We start from the raw sequence: 20917 nt of genomic DNA on the forward strand, positions 1-20917 counted from the left end.
TACAGATTGCGATAAATGTCTCATGATACGATGTGTATCGCGATAGATCCCAAGATTATACCACAACAATTTGTCGCGGTTTAAAGCTGCTCATTGAGGCTCAGTGTGCAGTGCTCCCAACTAGTGGTTGGAGGATTAGGTGGGAAAAAAAAGTAAGACACTGAAGGACGGTCATTAAAAATCAATTAAATATCATCTCGTCAGTATTACAAATCGATCCACGTGTTGCCAAATGAAATATTGCGATATATCGGCGAATCGATTTTTCCCCACACCTCTACTGCTTACGGATGGTTTCTGGTTCCAATATGGCGACGTCCTTATCCCAAAAAAATGGCGACTGAATTGCCTTCATTTCATTGGACCTGGAAGTAAACCATTTTTCACACTCTCTCGCTCCAGTTCTTATTTACAGTCAGTTGTTTTTTTAGGATAAAGACACTTCACGTGTTATACTTTTCTTTGTTGTGTTTCTAAAATGTAATTTTGAATTTATTTATTAATTCAGCCTCAGATTGGGTTGGTGAACCTTCAAGGATACTCACAGCTTTTACCCAACAGTGGCAAGGATAGGCTCCAGCATCCCAAGAACCCCAAAGAGGATTAGGTTTCTCAATTCATATGTACTTATTTTCTTCAAAAATGTTGGATATTTTATTCTTTTTTTTTTACTTTTAGGCATCAATTAACAATTTAAAATATATGCTTGAAGTAAATTAATTAGAGTTATATTAAGTTTTATTACTATGTAAAAAATTTTTAGGAAATGTATCTAGAAATGGTTAAATGTTTTTTTTACATAAAATGTTTTAGGCCCACCTTTAAACTTTGTTTTAAATCCAAGTATAACTCGTCTTTAGAGTCCAAAACACCTGAAAACTGTATTTTTCATGTAGTTTTCAGACTCTGTCCGTCTCACCACTTAACCTTTGTTTTGTTTTGTTTGCTGTTGGATAAGTTTCTCTGACTACATAAACTCGTCTCTCCAGAGGTTTGTGGGATTGCAATCCATCATGGTCTCAGAAGATGATATACAGTAGGTATGAGGTATGTTGCTCCAAGTGTCAAAAATGTAGGAGTGCAGTGGACTATTTGTAGAAGCAGAAATGTAAGTGTAGCTGTTGTTTTCTATAGAGCAGCTACCACATGAGATTACAGTAAAACACGTACTGTGTCTGCACCAGATGTGAGGAACTCTAATGTGGAATTATTTTAAAGCCAAAACATTTTTTATGTAAAATAAAAGAAAAAATATGAGTTGGATTTGTCAATAAGATATTTTATTTAAATTCTGTCTCCATTTGGACTAAAGCTTAAACACGAAGTTCACCTCAATGCACCTGAACTTTTCATTGGAAAAGTCAGAGATTTTTCCAATATGAAGCCAAATATCTGACAGTTTAGTTGCAGCTAAATCAAAAAAATCTTCAATGAAGTGTTGTAGAATAGACTGAAATCATGTATTTTTGGTATAAATTTTGTAACTTTTAGTGAACACAGATTGACATTGTGACCCCTCCCTGATGTTTTTCCACATCCAGCTGCAGATATAACACATTACCAATTAGAATCAAACCAAACGGAATTCAAACGCCTGTCCTTTGGCTGCTCACCGTCTGTCCAAAAATGTGTTCCGCCCTGGAGCCACCAGCTAATGTTTTTAGCCTGATCGCTACATGGAGCAGTGTCTGTATTTCTCACTTCCAATGTATAAACGACACGGATGAAGCTAAGAGTATTTATTGTGAAGAGTCATACAAGAACGTCGTACTCACTTCTCCATGTCAGGGTTCATGTGATCATTCAGAGATTCTCCCGGTAACAGGAGCTTCACTCTCGCTCCGAGAGCTGAGTCTTTATGACTTTTCTGTGATCCAGTTTGAAGGCCAAATGTCCCGCATTAACCTGAAGAAAAAAAACATGAAAACAAAAGTAAAATTATTAATGTCTCGATGTAAATAAGAAAATATGACAAAGCAGGCGGCCTTCCCATCCCACTGGCTCGCATGCGACTCGCTGACCAGCAGCCAAAGAGCTGCGACAAGCTAGCAACCTATGCTGCCTTCATCCAACAGTTAGCAGGACGGGCTCCAGCAACTTCAGCAGGTTAAGGAAACAGATAGAAGTTCAGGACAAACACACTTGCATTGGATTAATATTCTACTGAGTAGAATAAAAGTAAATAAAAGACCGGAGACAGAAGAAGCTGAATGATTAATAGAATCTTACAAATATAGACAACATGTTGTAAAAGTATTGAAGCAAAAAGTTTAATAGAAAAATAGCTATATGGATTTAAGAGAAAATCATGGAGAAAACGCTAACTTTAGGGGGTTTAGAAGCTGTCAAATCACATATGTACTTTCTTTTTCTTTGCTTTAATTGTTGTTAAATAATTGATGGAATTTAAGGCAAAACTAATGTCTGTTTTATCCAGACTGTGTGATGTTTAAACCATTTCGCTTTTGAAGAATCCAACACGCTCTTAGCAAGAAACCTTTGTCTGACAAACTCCCATTTTCAAAGTCTGTTTATTTCATGCTACGCCAACATTTCCTGTGCAGCTGTGGCTGTTGGAGGCGAATCAGTCCAAAAGCTCCAGTCTGATCTGACTGGACTGCAGCAATCGTGTCCAAAGAGACAGACGGGAAAAACAGAGGAGGAAGATACCTAGACTGTCAGTGCCGCTCTCTCTGGGAACCAAAGTCGACTTTGTGCAAGAGATATATGTCGAGTACATTGTCAAAAAATCAATAAATAAACATCAAAGCGGGCTTCACAATAACCCAGACAGTGTGCAGACGGCGGCTGATGTGCACGAAATCGAGCACATGCAAAAACGACGGCGGAGCAACAATCGTGCAGCCCTTCACAGTGTCGTGCTGTTATTTTCATAAATACTCTTAAGAGGAGCAGCCAAAAAGCATGGAAGGGTGCGATTGCCTCTCAGCTAGAATTACACAGAAAAAGCTCTTTTCTCTTTCAAGAGACTGTAGAAGAGGATGACCCACTTAATCGAATAATTTCAAGTGCCTGCGTGTGCGTCTGTCCGCGTGTGCGTGCAGAAAGGCCTCTCGGTGCCTGGAGACAAACAATAAACACAACCAACGAGCTTATGGTTTTGCACAGACATGGCGTGATGACTGTTCCGAGAGCCGTGCGTGTCAGCGTGATGCAGAACGCCGTCTATTTATGACGCCCGTCTTTTTTGTTCAGCCGTTTGTGTCGGTAAGTACAGCCATCGAGAGTGGAAACTCGGCTTGTGACCAAAAGCAAGGTGAGGCGGACTAGAGCTTGTATGGCGACGGGTCATGTTTGCTTTGACTGAGAGAGGGCCGGCCCTTGTCAAGCTTTTAACTGATACGGACATTTCCTATGATAGTTGTTAATAATTTGCTCTCATCGACTGGTTCTGTGATCATTAGGAGCGTAATACAGACTTTAAAGAGGCAGATAAGCTGATGAGTTCAGGGTCAACGCCACATGAAGATCCCTGTGGACAACAATGAGCTTTCATTAGAAGTTAGGACACGTTGGCCAATGTTTCAACAACTAGGGTCAAACTTCAGAGCATCAGCGTCAACGTTTTGTTTGATGATGTTGTGCAGGTCGGTATTTAAAGCTACAAGTGTTTTTTTCTGTTTTAGAGTATACAAAATTTCTTAAAAAAATATTTCAGGTCATACATTTTCAAATTTGAATCTAGCAAATTTATGACTTTAAAAAATAATTCATTTTCGACTTTAAAACATTTAAAAAGTAAAATATTTACAAGGCAAAACAAGTTTATGAGAAAAAAATCACAAACTAACTACTTTATTTTCTTGTAAATGTACAACTTTTAATGTCATAAATGGTCAACTTTTAAACACGTAAATATACATGAAAAAGGGACATATTTACAAGAAAAAAGTCCTAAATTTAAAACTTTAAATCTAGCCAATTTACTACTTTAAGTCTCGTGAATGTATGACGTTAAAAGGCCTCAATTTTAACTTTAAAACATTTAGATATAAGAGAAAAAAGTATTATATTTACGAGAAAAAAAGTCGTAGATTTATAAGAAAAAATAAATATATACAACAAAAAATAATACACTCCTTTAATTCTTGTAAATTTACAACTTTTATTGTATTTTTTTTACTTTAAAACGCGTAATTATTTGAAAAAAGACATATTTACAAGAAAAAGTAATACATTTACAAAAGTACAAATGAGTAAAAAAAAATCATAAATTTACATCTTGGAATCTCGTATATTTACAACTTTAAATCTCGCCACTTTACTACTTTAATTGTTGTGAATTTACGACTTTAAAAGTCATAAATTTTCTACTTTAAAACACATAAATACACGAGAAAAAAGTAATACATTTACAAGGAAAAAGACATAAAATTATGAGAAAAAAAGGAAGATATTTACAACAAAAAGTAAAACATTTATGAGAAAAATGTCAGAAATGTTCAACTTTTAAACATGTAAATATACAAGAAAAAGTAATATATTTACAAGGTAAAAACACAATAAATTTCAGAGAAAATAGTCAGAATTTAGCCTATGACTTTAAAAGTCATAAATACACAACTTTATTCTCGTAAATGTATGAAATGTAAATTCGTACTTAAAAATGTTGTGTTTTGTTGGTAATTTGGCCCTGATACTTTGTCATAGACTTAGTGTTACAATTTTTTTAATTCGACTTTTCGTAACAGTCGTACGTTTTGTTTTTTTCCCAATTGAAAGATATTATGATACATTTTTTACCTTGGACATTTCCACGGTTATCGTCTCCATTAATTTTGTAGGAGAGGTAAATTAAAGTATCATCTGCAAACAACATAAATTGAATTAAAAAAATGAAAAAAAGTTAAACAAATTGAATGGATATCATGAAAAAACAGAATGAAGACTGAGGACCCCAGGACAGATCCTTGTGGACCATTTTTGAGTGTGAATTTTTCCTATATACCTGCACAAACTTTTATTGATTTGTTAAACAAATGGCAGTAAAGACGTATGTTATTTGCTCTTCAGTATCTTTATTATTATCTTTTTTGTTAACTATTCTCTTCTATCTTCAATGTGTGATTTAAAAGTGGAAACTCTTCAAGAATTTTGTACATTTTCCGTCAGTTTCCAGTGCAGACTTTGGCACTGAAAAGCTTCTGTTTGTGTTCTAATAACTCGGGTCAGCTCGGAGCACCGACGTTTCTCTCTGAAAGCTGTTCTGCTGTTGGTGCCGTGAGTGGCGAGTGTGTTCTCGGGAAGACAGAACTGACCCCGGCAGTGGCGCTTGGACTCGGTTGTCACCGTGACCTTTCTGAGGGCCACTACACCCCGCTGCCTTTGTTCCACTAATGTGTCTCACACAAAGCAGCATTTGACCGAGAACACAGAGTGAAGCGAGGGCCGAGATGGAGAGATTACGACAGAAAAGAAGTGAGGAAGGGATAAAGGGACAGCCATCTGCTGGAGGTCTATGCTAATGGCCGCTGCACGTTTTGTAATTAGGAACAGTGTCAAGAGACGCAAAGAAGGAAATGGGGGCGTTCAGATGGAGAGATTACAGGTCGGACAGACTGAATAAAACAAGAGTAAGAAAGAAGACAGAGAATAAAAAAAGATGAGATTAGGGACCAGTTAATAAAACTAAATAGCTTGATTTGGAAAAAAACGCAAGATGGATTTCCCTCTGTCTCAGCAGTAATTGACCTTCTGCCACTCCTTCATTAGAAGTGTTTGTTTGTAGTTATGGATGGAGAGCATGTTTTGGAGGGGTAATGGCAACCATATGGACATAATCCCATTTTGGGACGACATTCTTGACTGTAGGAAGAAAAAATACATAAAAAATAACAAGGACTGAAATATATGACCTTACAAAGATACAAGGGGAACTTTTGGAAGTATCTGAGAGGTATACTCTATGCTACTCCCATGATCTACCACCCCAGTATATGTTCAGTAACACTCAAAGATGGAGGGACATTAACTATACTCGTCATTTTCAGCTTTTTCCTTGAGATTAGCTCAGGTTCTGTTCAGAACAAACTCAGTATGGGTGACTATCTTCACTTTTGCTTTATTTCTTGTGACCATAGGAAGAGTTGGACAGTAGATCAATTGGTAAAACCAATATATATACTTTTGGCTCAACTGAGTCTTCCTAATCCTCTTTCCACACGATGCTTGACTAATAGCCACCAGTTCAGTGGCCTTTTGTAGATAGAGTGTCTCCCCTATAACTGGAAGGTCGTTGGTTCAAATCCATGGCCGAGTCAGACCCAATACTCAAAAAATGGGGTTTATTCATTCATTGCTTTACACTTAACGTTAAGGGGTCAGATTGGAGGTGAGTGACACTAACAGAACTTTAACTTAAAAACTTCCAAAGTGTTTCATCTCAAATACTTCAAGTTGGAAGAGCTTTTACATGAGAACAGTTGGTAGTTCTAAGATTTAATCCATGACATACATTGGACATTAAGGTTAAGCTTATGCTGATCTTTTCAGATTGGTGGAATCTGAATTCTTCCTCTACTCTACAGCTCTGAGGAAGATTCATTGATACAAACCTTTTTTTAAGGATCCCGTCATTATCGTCTCATATTTCTAATTCATTCTAATCTAATTCTAATCTGAAACTATTAAAACTTCTCTCCTTTTTGCCACTTCCTGGCCTGAACAAGTGTCATATATAAGTGGGTTCTTTGAGTAATAAAAAACTTTATGGATTGGTCACACATATTTACAAATCTTTAACAGTTTGAAGATATATTTTATTTATTTGTTACAAATTATACATTTAATTGAAAAAAACAGTTACATGAAAAAATGTTTTGAGTAATGAATCACTCTTTTCGTTTACACTTAATAATGGTTATTTTTCAGAAAACATGAAGTGGTTCAAAGGATTTTGGGTTTTTTTGCAGTCTCAAAAAATTGCGATTTTTTTGTTGTTGTTGTAAATGTTTCTTCAACTCTACTAAAGGTTTATTTTTAACAAACTTTTCTTGGACTCAAGGCACTTAAAGTTCAGTCAGGTTCAGCTCAAACTCAAAAACTAAAGTAATTCCGATAAAAATGTTACAGTATATCCAGTGGGATCAGGTTCTGCCCCTAGAGCAGTCACTCAGAATACAAAATAATATAAAAAGTTAGTTTGGGCACTCTTGAGATTTGTCACATGTGAGGATTTCAGTGTCCTATTGGTAAAAATAAAACACTTTGATGCTGAAAACCCTAATTTTATTACTTAAGACACTTTAAAACCACACGAACCATAAATCCAGTACTTGTACTTAGTGGGTTTACACCAATAAATCACCAAATAAACACCAAATAAAACAACAGCAGTTGAATAGGTTACAGCTTTATGTCCAAAAGCTGATTACCAAAAACCCAATCTTAGATTTACATAATTTTCAGGTCTCAGACCTGTTCAAATGTGTCCCAGTTTTGATCAGAGCCAACGCAGAAGTAGGTCTGTACCAACGCCAACCTGGTCCTGATGGAAGAAAGTCCAATTAGGCTGAGGATAAACAACAACTTTTGGAAAAGTTGAACAATTTTAGTGCTTCTGACTCATCTGAAACTTCAGAGGATCTTCTTCCCCGCCGCATTAAAGCACATGCTAATAGGGCAGGGCCCTCAATGCATTTGTATTTGTGCAACTGGAATGTTTGAAGCAGTTGCAGTGAGGGGATGGACATCAGCGGGGCAGCAGTGTGAGCGAACAAGGCAGATCAGTCAAAGACTTAAAGCTCCGCTCCCCAGTGGAGGATATGGACAGGCTTTGATGTTGATGTGAACAAATAAAAGGAAGCCAGAATGAGTGGAATGAACCATTATCTGTGCTGGAGAGGCCCTCTCATGGAATGGAGCCTGCCTGTTCGGCTTCCAATCAGGACAGTGAAGAGGGATTGTGGAAGATGGGGTAAAAAAAAAGGCAAAGGAGAGAAAAAAACACACAATCCTATTGATTTCCCTCCAAATACTGCAGTCTTTTATATGTGTGTGTCCAAAAAAAATGATAGAAAACTTGGTTGTTTTATGGCGTGCAAATTACTTCTACTAAAATATTAACTAGTTCACATTTTTCGGAGGCACCTTGCACTGGAACTAATTTGCGTGCAAATAATAAGATGTCTGGTCTCTAGCATTAACTCACAGAGAGCTTCAAAGAGACATAAATCCAAGAGTAAACTCATCAAACCCAAACTAGGGAAATTAAACACCATTAACTGGAATGACTGGTACCAGAAGCTGAACAGCAAATTCAATTAAAGTTTTTTTTTTACACAGATTTTAACTGAATTTTGCCTCAAGCTAAAAAAAAAAATCATTCATCCACAAGAATTGAGGAGCGTTTAAATGCATGTGGAAGTTTGTTTGCGTGCATTTTGTATTTTTCTGTACTGAATAGAGAATCTGGGTCAGCTGTGCGGGCAAAGAGCAGGACTAACAAGAGAGCAAACAAGCTACAGGGAGGATTGGAGCAGGGCTGCTGACCAACAGGAGTAAGAGCTTCTGTCATTTCCGACTCCTTCAGTGGCATTTTCCAATAGAAAAGAATAAAATCATTTTTAGAAAAAATATATTAGAAGTTTGAATCATACATCATATGTGTCAAAGTCAAGGCCCGAGTAATCCAGCCCTTTGGGTAATTATAGCTGTCCAAATCATTTTATTTTATTGTTATTAATGGCCCAATGTTATGTTATGCCTATTTTAAACTTGTATAATTCTGACAAAATATATTTTTAAGGAGAGTAAAATATTGAAAGTTATTTAATGTTTAAATTGATTTACTTTGGAATAATATTCATGCCTTTTTATTATTTATAATTATGTTAAAAAGTTACAGTTTTAAAGTTTTAAAATTTGGCATTCTGCTAGTTTTTGGACAATTTTGGCATTTACTAAGATGTTTTAGGCTATTTCGGAGTTTAGTTAATATCTCAGCTACATGCTAGCTGTTTTGGCTAATTTAGGCCTTTCAAAAAAAATATTTTTTTGGTTATTTTGGATTTCAGCTAACATTTTAGCTACCTACTAGCTGTTTTGACTAATTAAGATTTTTTTTCCCTTTTTCAGGCTATTTTGGAGTTTAGCAAATATCTCAGCTACATGCTAGCTGTTTTGGCTAATTTAGGCGTTTTTAAAATAATTTTGGAGTTTAATCAACTTTTCAGCTACCTACTAGCTGTTTTGACAAATTTGGGCTTTTTTTATCTTTCCGGATATTTTCTAGGTGAGCTAATATTTCAGCTACCTGTTGGCTATTGATTAATTTAGGCTTTTTTTAGGCTGTTTTAAAGCTAGGCTAATGTTTACATGCTAGCTGTTTTTGCCAATTTAGGTTTTTTTTCTGTTTTTTAGGATATTTCAAAATTTAACTATTTTTAGCTACATGCTAGCTGTTTTAGCTAACCTATGTTTTCTTTTTTTTTTGTTTTTCAGGCTAATTTGGCATTTAGCTAATATTTCAGCTGGCTATCAGCTTCAGCATTTTCAGCTATTAGCTTCAACATTTTCAGCAATCTGCTTCAGCGTTTTCAGCTATCAATTACAGCGTCTTCAGCTATCAGCACTAGCATCTACAGCGGCCAAATTTAGCTTACAGCATTCACACTAGCATTATCACAGGTAATGCTATGTATCTAGTTCATAATTATATTATATAGTTATGGTTTTAAAGTTTTAAAAATGTAGTTTTAGTGTTCAATCAACATTTATCCTGTTCATCCCGCGATCTGAGGTGTGTTTTGGATCGTGCCTCCTTGTGAATGAGTTTGACACCCCTGTCATACATTAAATAGAATATGCAAGGAGAAAAGGCTGAATTTGGCTTTAAAAGGATCAGAAAATATTTTTTTACATTAAAAAAAAAGCTCTTAAATAGAAAGGAGACGGCCGTCAAGCTTTATCTTCACAGGGGATGCATGTTTGATCTAAATATCTTCTTTGCATTGATATTTCGTCCATCTTGTTTTTGATAGTATTTTGGGTTAGAGTGCCCCTAGTGGTGAACGAAAAATCCACAGAATAGCCACATTTTTGTATATGCTGCATGTTTCAAAACCTAGGAAAAAAGTACCAGCTTATAGTCTAGAAAATACTGTATTACCTCGTAAATCAGGAGTAAACTGATGTAAAGAGTGTATTTGTAATGTAGAAAACATCTCACCTGTAGAAGACCTTTTGCTTATTGCTCACCATTTTTTGACAATGATAGGTTGGGATGTGAGGGGCTGTAAGCTAGTGGGAGAATACGTAAACAGAGAGCTCCCAGTCATGAGTGACAAGAACTCAGAAGCAAATTTCCAATGCAAAAACTATGTCCTAGAAAACAACAGGATTTTAGATTTTGGCCAGAAACTATATCATCCTAATTAAAAGACCACTGGAACTGATCTGTCATCTGAAGGCAGAATCAAAGAAGCTTTTAGTTTTTTTTTTTATCTATTTCACACATTCTGAAGTTTCTGAAAGGAATAATGCATTGCAGTTTAGTCTCATAGTTGATTCACTTTGAAAGGTCAAAGTGAGAATGTTGCTGAGTAGACAGGAATCAAGGCTGTACACCAACATTCTTGTTCAAATGTAATCGAATAAGCAGTTTTCTTTTCCCAATTAATGCAGCTTCTCACAATCAAGGTTGGTTTTAAACTAAACTTCTTGCAGAAGATATTTGAAATGTTAAGCCTCTTCATTTTGAGGGCAGTTTTTCAAATCAAATAAAACTTTATTCATATAGCCCTTTTACAACTCCTGTTACCCAAAGTACTTCATATAAAAACAAAATAAAATTTAAAAAACAAAAAGCATAAAAAACAATGCATAAAAGCCACACTCACATATACACAACATGGTAAAACATAAAATGATTCACTAAAATGATGCAAAGTAGAAACAGAAGTAGTTTTGGTTGTATTTTACTGTATTTTCTGTTGCTTTGTAGTACAAAGTCCCTAATGGAACATCAAAGTAAAAAAATAATACATTTCAAAAGTTTTTTTCTTTTTTTTACTGGTAACTATCTAATAGTAACTGATGAGCATCAGAGAGTACTGAAAAAAAAAATATATATATATATATTTGTTTTACTTACTATGTGGTGCGCACCAAAAATTACGTCAAAAGTTAAAGTAAAAAAAAGAAAAAAATTCCAATCATTGAAGCAAAAAAAATTCTGGTTACTAACTGGTGCACACCAGATAGTAACCAGATTTTTTTAACTTCAAATTTTTTGGAAAAAACAATTTTTTTAATGTAATTTTTTTTAGTCCCTTTAGGGGCTCCGTAGCTTTGAATGAAAACAGAATTCCATCAACAAGTGACTGTAGGTCAACAGAGTTAACGATTAGCAACCTAGTTTTGGAGAGTTTATAATGACAATTGACAAAATAGTCAAAAATGTGAGAAAATACTGACAAAAATACCACAAATCTAACTTGTATATTTCAAGAGATATTTTTCCTTCAATAATTAAAAATGTTTTTATTTGAAGAGTGAAAATGGAAACCAACCTGGCAACCCTATATCTATTTAATATTTTGACCAACTGCTTTTTTTTTACTTAAAAAGAAAGCATGAAACAATAAGTAAGTGACCAGGACCCCCTTGAAAAAGAGATCAATGGAACTCAATGGGATTTTTCCTGGTTAAATAATGGTTAAATAAAATTAAATAAATAAGTCGATACAATAAGAATATACATAAAATAAGTTTAAGAAATATCTTGAATTTTGTGGGGTTTTTTTTATTTTTAAATTGTTCTTTGTTAAAAGAAAAAGTAAATTTTATCCACTTTTGTATCCATATTTCATAGTATTTAAGGTACAGGAGGCTTTATAATAATGGAAAAAATGCCAGTGAACAACTTTTAATTATTCAGATTAGCGGATGGCAAAAAAAAAAGTTCTATTTCCAAAAGCTGTTGTGCTTTGAAGAAGAGAAATGTGTGAGGAAATGAAACAAAGCAGAAAATGACATAATGGATGATTAGCTGCAACAGACAAGCTCTCTGCAAACTTATACCTCGAATGCAATTAAACATGAATAATTAATGAAAGAGCTTTTTTACCTGCAGGAAACCGAGAAATTAAATATATCCCTGCTCTGGAAACGAATGAAACCTCACAACAAGTGGACTGTGTGTTTTAAACTCCAGAATCACACATCTGGACGCGTTACGCCCTAAAAATGTATTTTTTTTAATGATTAAGTGAATGTGGACGGGGGCCAGTGACTTCTAAAAGTTGTAATTGCTTTGTGGTGTCACATCTGGTGAAGGCCAGTCATCTCAAACGATCATCAGCAGCACTAATGGAGCGGAAAACAGCATTTGGAAATACAAGACGCTGTTGTCAACAAGGGGATGTCTACATAACTCACCCCTTTCCATTCCATTACATACAGTATGCTGCACTTCAGAGGGATAACTCCAAGCAGACAAAATCTAATTCCAGCTTTCCGTGTCTGTAAATCTGGCAGAGTGATACGCCATAATATTTATTTATGTTGCAGGGGGGATTCTCCAGCATTTAAACATCTAAACTTCATTTACACTTCTGGACTCACTCAACAAGAGCTGAGGTGTCCTAGTTACTGTTGTCTTTCATTTAAATATCTAAATATTTCTCCCCGGTTTGTTGGAATTTGTGTTTTGGAACAGCGAGCTTGACCGAGTTCTTGGTTTATTCATGAGGTTCAATGAGGAAGGCCTTTGAAGTGCATGAATAATTTAAAGTTAACACTTTTTCATCTTTTTAAAAAATCAATTCTGATTTATTTAAGAATTGCTAACTTTTTTTCACTGCATCAAATGTTGTTGTTTTGAGGAGACATGAACAAGGTGTTCTTCGGGATCCTTAGAAACCCCAGTGAGAGTTTGGTTTACCATCTTTCGCTTTTACTGGAGTTTTTTTTTGTTTGTTTATTTGTACCTTTTTTAACTTTTCAGTTGATCTCATAATTAGTAAAGTAATGTATTTTGGTGTGTGTCAATGTTTTCAGACATTCCATGACATGTGGGTCACTTCCATGGATGATACAAGAACTTTTAGGGCCTTGGGCAAAATTTACACGGGGATCCCACAGAAACCATTTCTATAGAATATGTACTAAACTTCTCCTTTTTTGTAGTCTTGGCAAAAAAAGTAATGCTATGTTCACTCCGTACCCAATTCGTATGGCAAATTTGTGTCCGCTGTCTGTGTTTTGACAAATTTGGTCCAAAAAGAAATCTATAGAGGAAACTTTGAAAAAAATCTAGTCTGGTCTAAAAGCAGGTCTTTACGGACGAACTTGTACCTTCATCAACATCCTCACTGTGTTTCATATAGTGGCAGTCAGTCCAACTTTATTACAATAAAGAAAGGAATCCCTCAGGGTTCTTTTCTTGGATCCTTGTTATTTTCTGTCTTTAGTAACGACCTGCCAAACGGCTGTTCCAAATGTAATGTTTGTCTGTATGCAGATGACACCATAATATACTGTTCCAAACCGAGTATTTTGGACGTTTTGGACACGCTACAGCAAGATTTCAAGTCTGTACAAACATGGATGCTATCTAAGAAGATAATTTTGAAAAATACAAAATCTATGGTATATTATAAACAAAACATGAATGCTGATGAAATAACTCTTAATTTGCATTTTTTACAAACAGGGATGTGACATCTCAATGGACTGATATTCCCATTATTTACTAAATATTTAAATAAACGAAAAGCAAAAAAAAAAAAATTAATTTACATTAACAAAGCATGACAATAACAGTTTTTAAAGGTAATCGAAACAGACTTAAAACAAGGTGCAATAGTGAAGGTATTCTCATTAATATTCTTTTTTAAAGTTCAAGCCCTTCTGACCTGGAGCCCCAAGGATTCGGCTGCTTTTGGGTTTTAAATCTCAGTCTTTGAAACCAGAAAAAAGGACCTTTGAACATGTTCAGCCAGAACGTGCTCTCATGCAATGACTAAAAGCTGATTCATAATCGAGAAGTCTTATAGCTTGAACAGCGATGAGGCAAACAGCTGACATCATTTCTTTCTCTTGGAGCCCAAATTTGGAGTTTTATGATTTGCTTCTGACACATCGCCCAAGTCGAGCTCTGGTTTTGCCAACAGTGAGACGAGGATTAAGTGAACAAAAGTCTGCAAAATAGTTGATCAGGGAAGTCACTTTGAATAAAAGTTTCTGCTATAGGGCTGAATGTCCAGCAATTAATATAAAGACATGATGAGTTTTAAAACAAAGCATGACTCAATTGAAATTAGTGTTTTTAGGATGTCCTTGTGGAATTTTCTCATGATGGAGGACAAATATTAAGAAAATTAAGCTTGAAATTGCACCTCTTTATTCAAATTTTTCAGAATCAGGAGTTACTGGAAAGTGTCATTTGAAAAATAGATTTTTGTTATTTAAAAAAAAACATTCAAGCTCTCTGCTCTGCTCTATTCTGCTGCATCCACTTGTAGACAAATAGGTCCATGTATGTCTTTGTTATTCCTCACCTGAGCTGGAATCTGGCGCTAAACTGTACGGCGGGAATGCTGCAATGTTGCTCACTATTTTTTTTTTCTTTTGTGAGGCTCTAAAAGCTAGCAGGAAAGAGTGTAAACAAGGGGATGATGGGAAATGGGTGAAGCTTACTGTGTTAACCATAACTCAAGCTGTGTTCACACTGTATGGCAAGCGAATAGTATACATTTCCAAGAAAAACAATAGTGTTTTGGCCATCAAAAACACAGTTTTTTAACGCAAATTTTAAAACTAGAACGTGATTTTAGTTATTTCGTACAACAAGAATTTCATTCTTTATGCCATTTTCCCTAACGATTTATGGTACATTTTGTGTGCTATAGCACATACAGTTTCAAAAAGTGTAAACAGATGGATGATGGGAAATGGGTGCAAGCTTGCTGTGCTACCCATAATTCAAGTTCACACTGCATGGCAAATGAATAGAAAACAACTTAAAGAACGGCATTTTGGACAAAAAAATAAACGTTTTAAAAGTAGCATGTGATTTAAGTCACCTTGCATGGCAAGAATGCTGTTCTTTATGCTGTTTTGCTTTGTAATTTATGGTACGTTTTGCTTGCCATAACACGGAATGCAATTCGTGTGGCAGACACATCTAGTTTCAGAGAGTGTAAACAAAGGAATGATGGCAAATGGATGAAGGCTTACTTTAATATCCATAAGTCAAGCTGCATTCTCACTGTGTGGCAAGCAAATGGTATCATAAATTGCCAGGAAAAGCAACATAAAGAACAGCATTTTGACCATCAAAAACTCAGTTTTTTATGATTGTTTTAAAAGTAGCACATGATTAACGTTGCCTCGTATAGCAGGAATATCATTCTTTATGATGTTTTGTTTGGTGATTTATGGTACATTTTGCTTGCCATAACACAGAACACGATTTGTGCGGGAGACACATCCGGTATCAGATAATGTAAACAGATGGATGATTGGAAGTGTGGACGGGCTTCCTTTGCCCCTAAAGTTCCCCTCACACCTCAGAGATGAATTTCTACGAAACTCCTGCCGCCCTGCAGAAACTATGTCCTAGAAAACGATACAAGATTTTTGAATTTTAGCTAAAAACAACATAATCATAATCAAAAGACCACTGGGAACACTTGAAATCAATCAAAGCATGATCAAAGTAGGTTTTTGAATATGTATTCACAGTTTTTTTTCAGGTTTTTAAAGTGAATTTAACATTATTTTTCAGTTTATTTAGGGTAGCAGCATTGACAAGGTGCCAAAAAAAAATTACATACATAAATAAAAGCTTGCAACATTTGACCATATATGTTCTCCATGGCAAAAATGACAATAAAACTGTAATTTGAGTGTTTTGAGACTTTTAAGATGACTTTGATTCAATCAGGATTAAAGCATCTTTTTGTTTTATTTCTATTCCTTTACAAAAGGACTGAAAACTATTTTGTCAAACAAGCTGGATTTTTTTATTAAATTGTCAAATAGAGATTTCTCTTGTATTTGAAATTAAAAGAGGTCTTTCAATGATAATACTAATGCTGCTTTAGATTATTACTGTGGAATATTTCTGTTTTTTCCTGTCGTTTCTGTTGTTTATTCATCAGATTTTGAAATAAAAGTGCTTTAATAAATTTTATCATAGTTAAGTCGTGACGAGGAATAGATGAATAAGTTCTTGTGACTGGCAGACTCTGCACCATCTCACTGCAAAGCTGCAATCTTTACTGGCAGGCTTCGCGATCAGTGATGACTGAGACTCCCTGCTGCTTCTTAATTTTAGGTCCAAAAAAGCACCAGTGAAGCTCCCAAGTAATTCAGTTTGTACCTGATTTGATTTGACCACTGAGAAGTGACAGCCTCCCCCCCTATATCACATTATAAAACCACCATTCTGTCACTTAGAGCTCTGCAGAAGCGTCACTCTTCTTGGTCCGGTAGTTCCTCCCCGGTTTCTCATTCACGTATCAGTGCAACCAGATTTTACAGCCTTGTCTTTCCCCCGTCTTTGAATGCTATACGATACTGTGGCGTGACGTGGTGTGAGGGTGTTGGAGAGCAGCAACGCGGCTCTCCAGCCAGCCGCACTCTGCTGTTTTACCCCATGTGGCGGCACAGAGCACAGGCAGGACTGATATAATTAGAATGGAAATTACAGAAAGTTACAGGCGAGCTAAATCCCCCTGCGCATCGCGTGGCTAAAAATGTCCCGGGCAACGCCAGTGGATGTATCACCATAGCAACAGCCTTCTTCTGCACTCTATTTTCAGACTGAAACAGGAGAAGCATCCAGAGCGAGAGGAAGGGAGCGAGCCGGGAGAAATGCAAACATTGCTGTTTCTGTAGAAATTGATACATTATTCAAGTGGGGGAAAACATTTCCGAGTGAGCGCCGGCGGATGAGAGGTGGGCAAGGCGTGTGCGCTCGGCTTGTCAGAGCTAAACTGAAGAAGTCTTGGGGGCCGACAGTGTGATGGTCATTCAAGGACGACAGGGAACAGTGGAGACATCGCAGTAGAGGTCAATGCTGAAATCCACCCCAGAAGCTAGAGATGTTACCATCAATGCAGCATTATAATTAGATTGTCCATTAACTAATGGTTCATTAGAGTCATTTGATAACTAAAGGTTTTCTTTGAGTCAAATATCTGATCAAGAAAACTTACAAGATATACCTACTTATTTACTGTAACTAAGGGGTGTCAAACTCAATCGCACAAGGGGCCAAAATCCAAAACACGCCTTAGGTCACGGGCCGAACAGGATAAACATTAATTGAACACTCTAAAGCTACATTTTTAAAATCATAACTTTTCAACACAATGATAAATTAGATATGTAGCATTACCTGTGATAATGCTAGTGTGAATGCTGTTAGTTGAATTTGGCCGCTGAAGATGCTAACGCTGATAGCTGAAAACGCTAAAGTTGATAGCCAACTAAAATATTAACTTAACTCCAAAATTGCCTAAAAGACTAAAAAAGAAAATCCCAAATTAGTTAAAACAGCTAGCATGTAGCTGAAGTATTAGCTAAATTCCAAAATAGCTTAAAAAATGTAAAAAGAAAAGTCTAAATTAGCCAAAACAGCTAGCATGTAACTGAAATATTAGCTAAACTCCAAAGCAGCCTAAAAAAAGCATAAATTAGCCAAAACAGCTAGCATGTAGCTGGAATATTAGCTAAACTTAAAAACAGCTTTAAAAGCTAAAATAGAAAAGTCTAAATTAGCCAAAACAGCTAGCACGTAGCTGAAATATTATCTTAACTCCAAAGCTGCCTAAAAAAAGCCTAAATTAGCCAAAACAGCTAGCATGTAGCTGAAATATTAGCTAAACTTAAAAAGAGCCTAAAAGGCTAAAATAGAAAAGTCTAAATTAGCCAAAACAGCTAGCACGTAGCTGAAATATTATCTGAACTCCAAAGCTGCCTAAAAAAAGCCTAAATTAGCCAAATCAGCTAGCATGTAGCTGGAATATTAGCTAAACTCCAAAATTGCATCAAAAGCTTAAAAAAGAAAAAGCCTAAATTAGCCAAAACAGCTAGCATGTAGCTGAAATATTAGCCAAACTCCAAAATAGCCTAAAAAATATTAGTAAATGCCAAAACAGTCAAAAAAGCTAGCAAAATAGCCATTTTAAAACCATATTTTTTAACATTATTATGAATAAAGAAATTCAGGAATATTATTCCAGAATAAATCAACTTAAACCTTAAAATCTTTCAATATCTTACTCTCCAAAAAATATATGTTGTCAAAATTATACAAGTAAGAAATAAGCGCAAGATAGCATTGGGCCATTAATAACAATACAATAAAATGTTCTGAAGGGCCGGATCAGGCCCCCAGGCCTTGACTTTGACATGTACTGTAACTTATTTTCGTAATAATTATCTGTAAAATTGCTTCCTTGTTGGTCCCGAATGAAACATGTCTCTTTTTGTCCATCCTAACGTTTCCCACATCCCCCTGGGGGTCCGACTGAGCTGGCCGGGAGGCAAGTATCTCTCTGTGTTGATCTGCCTGCTGTGTCACTTATCCCGTTTCCAGTGGCCTTCCATCACCGCTCAGGTTTAGCTTTCTCCACATGCACTCACTTCCTTGCTAGTGGAGCCAAGATTCAGATTTGGAAAGAACACTCTCACAAGTGAAAAGAGCCGAGCGGCGGGCCAGAAAACCACTCGTAAACAACAGAGAATGGAAGGAACATGCTAATTACGCCTATGCAGAAACAAATTCTTGAGCGAACAAAAGGCCCTGACTAAGATTAACACAGTTCTCGGCGGCAATCAATACCTTTGGGGTCGAGGAAATTTGTCTTTCAGTTTTGGCGTCGCAATCTAAAGACAGAAGCTTTTTGTTTGTGGAAGATGTTGTATCTGATTTAGATGGAAGAAGAACAAAGTGCACGTAAATCTACAGAAGTGGGTTGAAAGGGAGAGAATGTGAAAGAGTAAAAAAAGTTTTACTCAGAAAGTTTTTATTTACCTTGTCTAACAAAGTAGTTTGTAGTGGCAAAATGGTGGCCATCACTTCCTGTTTTTGGGGGTTGGGCACGAGGAAGTAGAGGGGGATGGGGTTTAATTTGATACATGTATTGCTTCAAGTTGTTTCTTATTTTATATGTTTGTTTAGTTTCTAGGTAATCTGTAGCTTTTGTTGGGTTTGTTTTGTGGCTTTCTTTAGCCAAATAAATTGGAGCCCATAAAAGGAGGATCTCAGTGTGAGGGGGAGGTACTAAAGGGGGAAGAGAAAGAGTGAGCTGTGAAACCAAAAGGAAAAAAAATAGTTGTTTCTGAACCTTTTGGAGGTCAACTATGGTCACAATGCATTGAGAGAGTTTGGTTCTGGTTTCAATTGATTTTTGCTTGATAATTTAGCCAATTTTTACTCCAACATGTTCAATATTAACAAGATTTTTTTTCTCAAAATACAGACGTTTCCTGGCTTTTGCCTTTATCAGTCAAACTTTATTTATAAAAGTGCTTCTCCTACTTCGCGCAACTTAAAGCGCTTTACATTAAAAAAAAAATAACACCCTTCACCAATTCAAACCTTACAGGTGAATATAATTTGTCTGGAGAGGAAAAAAAGAGTCAAACTTGTATGGTCTGAATCTGAATTCCTCCCCTACCCTTACATCTACCTCTACATTTAGCACTCCAAATGGGAGATATATGGAAAGTTTCTTCAAACTTAGACATTACTCAAGGACATCAGACATCTACGTTAGCGCTTACCTGCCAGAAAATGCAACATTGATTTTAAAACTTTAAAAAGTCATGATAAAACAAGTTATTACAGTGTTCCCCTGTGTTTTCACGTTTCTTGATTTGCAGTTTCACATATTTGTCAATTAGAATTAGGTCCTTTTAATAAGAGTATTTTTTGTCTCCTCTAGGAAAAGACCTGTAAAATGGAATCCACATAAAAATGCCCCCAGGTGGGTCAAATGTGGCCTCAGGACAGGAGAAACCTCTCACAGTCCTTAATACCTTATTGGTCAGTGTTTGTGCTCTTGAACCAAGAAAATTTATATCTTTGTTTTCCAGTGGAGATGACTGAAAATCTCTTTGATGCACCCCCTGACTGGTTTCAACTGGTCTGGAGCTCCATGTGGGTAATTGGAACAGTGCATTTGTTAATTTGTTAATGGCAAGGTATGAAAGTGTGACATAAAATAAAAGTAATAAAAAAAACACTTTCATTTTGTTTAAAAATCCATCAATGGGTAGAATGTGGAAGCCGTAAGGGTAGGTGAAGAATTCGGATTCGGCCTGCTAATGCTGTTCAATGGATAAGTACGTAGTTCTTGTGTGCAGACTAACTATTATAAATAAGGAAATTAAACAGTTTTGTTTGTGTGGACATCCTATCGGGGTCTAAAGGCACTTACATATCACATGCACACCTTGTGCATGCAGTGTTTATGAGCAGTCAGTGAGGAGTCGATTCTTGCACCATACTAATGACTAGTGTTATACAACAGCATCACTAGTACGTCATACTTACTTTATTCTTATAAATACTTCACGATATGTCCACCACACACATGACATTGGTACTTTCCAATTTCATGACGTTTCATGACGTTTCATGACGTTTTAGGTGACCTCAACTCGTCGTTGATGTTTGTAAAATCAAGGGCGACCCTTGACCTTGACCAGATATTTGACAGTACTGCAAGCCTCTGGACGCGGTACCTGATGTGGTACTGGGCATGGACTGGTCCTCGGGACACATCCAGTACTGGTACCCTAACCCTATACCGTGGTACCGTGTCTGGTTCACACCCGTTACTGCACCTGGTACTGGTTTGGGTCCAGTACTGCGTTAGGTACCACATCCAGTGCCAAGTTAGGGTACCCGTATTGGGTTTGGGTTCCAGTGTGCTCC

This window comes from Oryzias melastigma, linkage group LG24 (genome assembly GCF_002922805.2).
Source record: "Oryzias melastigma strain HK-1 linkage group LG24, ASM292280v2, whole genome shotgun sequence".
Classification (NCBI taxonomy): Eukaryota; Metazoa; Chordata; class Actinopteri; order Beloniformes; family Adrianichthyidae; genus Oryzias; species Oryzias melastigma.